General features: G+C 38.1%; 1 non-coding gene across 1 annotated transcript; it reads left to right on the top strand.

The window, feature by feature from the left end:
- Nucleotides 1-406: 406 nt before the first annotated feature.
- Nucleotides 407-539, top strand: LOC125999768 (small nucleolar RNA SNORA51). The gene has a single exon (XR_007492239.1). It is a non-coding gene; the product is annotated as a small nucleolar RNA SNORA51 (small nucleolar RNA).
- The last annotated feature ends 3521 nt before the right edge of the window (nucleotides 540-4060 follow it).

Here is a 4060-nt window from a genome sequence, read left to right as displayed (position 1 = left end):
CTGAAGCCCAGCATATCTCTCTGGACTTCCTTCTCTGCTGCGTGCTAGGGCCTAAGATTTGCTCCTGTGTGTGGCTTCATCCGAGGAGGGCTCCCCTTCCTTGCAGGTGAGTTGACCCACCCAGAAAGGTGGAACCAGAGGAGAGTGGCTGTGCACATCATTTAGCCAATGAATACCACCACAATGCATAGAAAAACCCACAATACAAGTCTGACAATGGGGAAACAACACAGGCCAGCACCAGGCACAGAGAATGAAGATGGCAACTCTGATGACCAAAAAACGGCCAACCAACTAGTCAGTCTCTCAGATATGGAGTTTAGAGAAGAAATATGGAGGATACTCACAGAACTCAAAGAAAGCATAGATTGAGTTGAACAGAACACTAATAAGAACCAAGAAAATAGGCCTCCCAATGCTTACCACAGGCTGTGTTCTTTAAACTGACTGTATAGAAAGAGGAGGTACAGTAAATGCTTCCCATATACACCTCAAACCAGGTCCTTTGCCTGGTCTGTATTATGAATGGGGGGACAAAAAAAAGAACCAAGAAAATATGAAGACAAAAATCAGAAAACTCCAAGCTAAAATTACAGATCAAACAACAGGTCTGAAAAACTCAATAGACAAATTGACAAACAAAATGGATAAGCTCTCCATCAGGGTAACTGAAGCTGAGGATAGAATTAGTGAGCTGGAAGATGTGATGCATACAGCATCCATACAGCAGAAAAGATTGGAAAAAGCCTTAAAGCAAATGATCAGACAATGGAAAAATTAGTCAGAGAATGGGAACAGATGAAAATAGAAGTCTGATTAACTCAACAGAAGCAACTTAAGTATTATTGGAGTCCCAGAGACCCAGGAAGAAAATCTCCAGGAAGAATCAATGGTCAAGAACATCATTAAAGAGAAACTACCAGAGCTATAGAATACATGCAATCAAATCCTGCATGCCCAAAGAGTACCAACTAAACGAGACCTCAGAAAAAAACACACCAAGACACATCCTAATCACAATGATGAATCCCACAGATAGAGATAGAATTCTGAAAGTAGCAAGATCAAAAAGGGAAATTACATTCAAGGGAGCATCCTTGAGATTTACAGCAGACCTGTCACATGAAACATTTAAGGCCAGAAGGCAGTGGTGGGACAGAGTGACAAAACACAATAAAATAAATGCTTCGCCTAGAATACTGCACCCAGCAAAACTCACTTTCAGGTTTAAAGGAAGAATACATGGCTTCACAGATAAACAACAGCTCAAAAACTTTACAGACTCAAAACCAGTCTTAAAAAAAAAGCAGAAAGACCTACTTTAAGACAAGACTGACCAACAGACACACCAAACTTTGACACAAAGATGGCACTAAATCCCAGGACAGTTCTTTCTCTCAATGTCAATGGACTAAATGCACCTGTTAAGAGACACAGAGTGGCTAAATGGATCAAAAAAAACTCAATCCAACCTTCTGCTGCCTACAAGAAACACATCTGAATAGTCAGAACAAACATAAACTCAAAATAAAAGGCTGGAGGAAAATTATCCAAGCAAACAACACCCATAAAAAGGCTGGAGTGGCCATACTAATATCAAATGATGCAAACTTTATACTCAGAAAAGTTGTAGGGGACAAAGATGGATATTTTGTATTAATCAAGGGATATGTACAGCAAGAAGAAATCACTCTCCTAAACATATATGCACCAAATGAGGGGCCAGCAAAATACTTAATACAATCGTTGACAAATCTGAAAAAGAATATCAATAATAATACAATAATTGTGGGAGACCTCAACATGGCTTTGTCAATACTTGATAGGTCAACCAGACTGAAACTCAACAAGAATATACTAGACCTGAAAAGAGAAATGGAAGAACGAAGCCTAGTAGATATATATAGGACACTCCACTCACAGAAACATGGATACACATTTTTCTCCAATGTAAATGGGACATTCTCTAGGATAGACTACATGCTGGCACATAAAACATACCTCCATATCAAGAGGATAGAAACTTTGCAGACTACTTTCGCTGACCACAAGGCTCTGAAATTATATGTGAACTTTAACACCTGGAGGTTAAACAGCCTCATACTGAGTAACCAGTGGGTCCGAGATGAAATAAAAAAGGAAATCAGAACTTTCTTGGAAACAATTGATAATAAAGACACAAACTATCAGAACCTATGTGACACAGCAAAAGTAGTACTGAGAGGAAAATTTATAGATTTGTAAGCATATATCAGGAAGGAAGAAGGGGCCTACCTGAATAGCTTAATGACGCAGCTCATAGATTTAGAAAGAGCTCAACAAAAGGACCCAAAAATAGGGAGACAGAAGAAAATAACAAAGCTGAGAGCAGAAGTCACCGAAGTGGAAACCCAAAAACAATCCAAAAGATCAACATAAGCAGAAGTTGGTTCCTCAGATGTGCCAACAATATCTTGTAGAATTGTTTCTCTTTTGCATAGGCATATTAAAATGGGAAAATAATACATATGCAAACAAGTTCTTATTTAATAGAGATGGGAACACAAATTTGTTAATGCAGTTAGGCCTTATACCCTGAACATTGGCATAATGATTTGGCTTAGGCCTTTGAAATGGGCATTGCCCATACACCCCTGAACAATGCATACCATTTATGGAAACAACCACAATTGTCTATAACATTAACAGGATGCAAACCTCTACCAGGGAAGATCTACCACTTCTCTGGCATTGACTTACTCCAAAGAGTGCTCTCAACACCCAGACGACGCAGTAACAACCTGCTTGCAGGGCAGATTGTTCCGCATCTAATGATGTGCTGAAACTAGAGGATGCTCCATATCAGCCTGACTTTGCTGAAAGAAATGCATAGATTCCAGAATCTTTAAATATAGGAACCTAATAACAACAACAGCTAAAGTCTGAAAAACTTTCACCGGGACCATGGAGAATGATTCAGGTTGGACAGACTGGTATACCTGAAGCCCAGAGTCAGTCTTATGCCAATAAAGTTCTGGGGTGAGGCTTTCTTGTAATCAGGCCAAGGATATTTTCCCATTTTTTCCATATTTTTCTGGGTCTATGCAAACAACGCGATTGCCACTGTCACACCTTTACTATTGTATTTTTAACACTTATCCTTTAAGAAAAAAACAGTTTACTGAACTTAAAAACAAATAACTGTAGTAGAATTCCTTTCTCAAATACAGGCAGGGGATGGAAGGGGTGAGGGGGACATTGGGAGGGCGGAATGTTACACAGGTGAAGGGAATGTTCTGTTTGTGACTATAACCTAACTGTAATCATGTTTGTAATCATGTTTCTTGAATAAAAAATAAAAAATTAAAAAACATACATGAACACATGAAATGTATGCAGGCAAAGTTATGCACTTTCTCATGGATAATGCATACCCACACACACGCATGCATTCATACACATAATGCAATTTAAGATATAATACAAACAGTATATATAAATAATACAAATACATAACACACACTTTCACAGCATGGTTATGTTGATATGAGAACCAGATTCTAGATTTAGATATACTTTTATATCAAAACCATGTTAAGACTAAATTAGGACTAAAGAGATGGTTCAGCAGGCAGATACCTTGTCTTGTATGTGGCTGTTCTAAGTTATAGATTCAGCACTCCATAGGTCCAATGAGCCCTGACTGGAATGATCCATGAGCACAGAGCACTGTAAGCACTAAAAACCACTATGTGTGGCCCCCAAAATAAAAACAGACAATAGTAAGACTAAATCAGTGCTCAGACATGAGAACTTTTAATCACAATGGAGAAAAGCACCTGGTTATACAGAAACATTTTAAAATCATCAACAGATTCTATTAACAATTTTTATATGTAGCTTTGAATATAATTGATTAGAATCCTTAAAGAATAAATAGAAATTATTTTTAAACAACTCTTAGTAACCAACTCTTCAGTTGGAAAAGAATTTCATGCAGTTAGTGAACCTGCCCAATCACCACTCCAAAAAGACTGCTGAATGTGTTTAGGACCAAAACCTCAGCTTCTAGATGTTTGAA

Source organism: Suncus etruscus, chromosome X (genome assembly GCF_024139225.1).
Source record: "Suncus etruscus isolate mSunEtr1 chromosome X, mSunEtr1.pri.cur, whole genome shotgun sequence".
Classification (NCBI taxonomy): Eukaryota; Metazoa; Chordata; class Mammalia; order Eulipotyphla; family Soricidae; genus Suncus; species Suncus etruscus.
The sequence above is the reverse complement of the archived record's forward strand: the minus strand, read 5'-3'. Positions and strand labels throughout refer to the sequence as shown.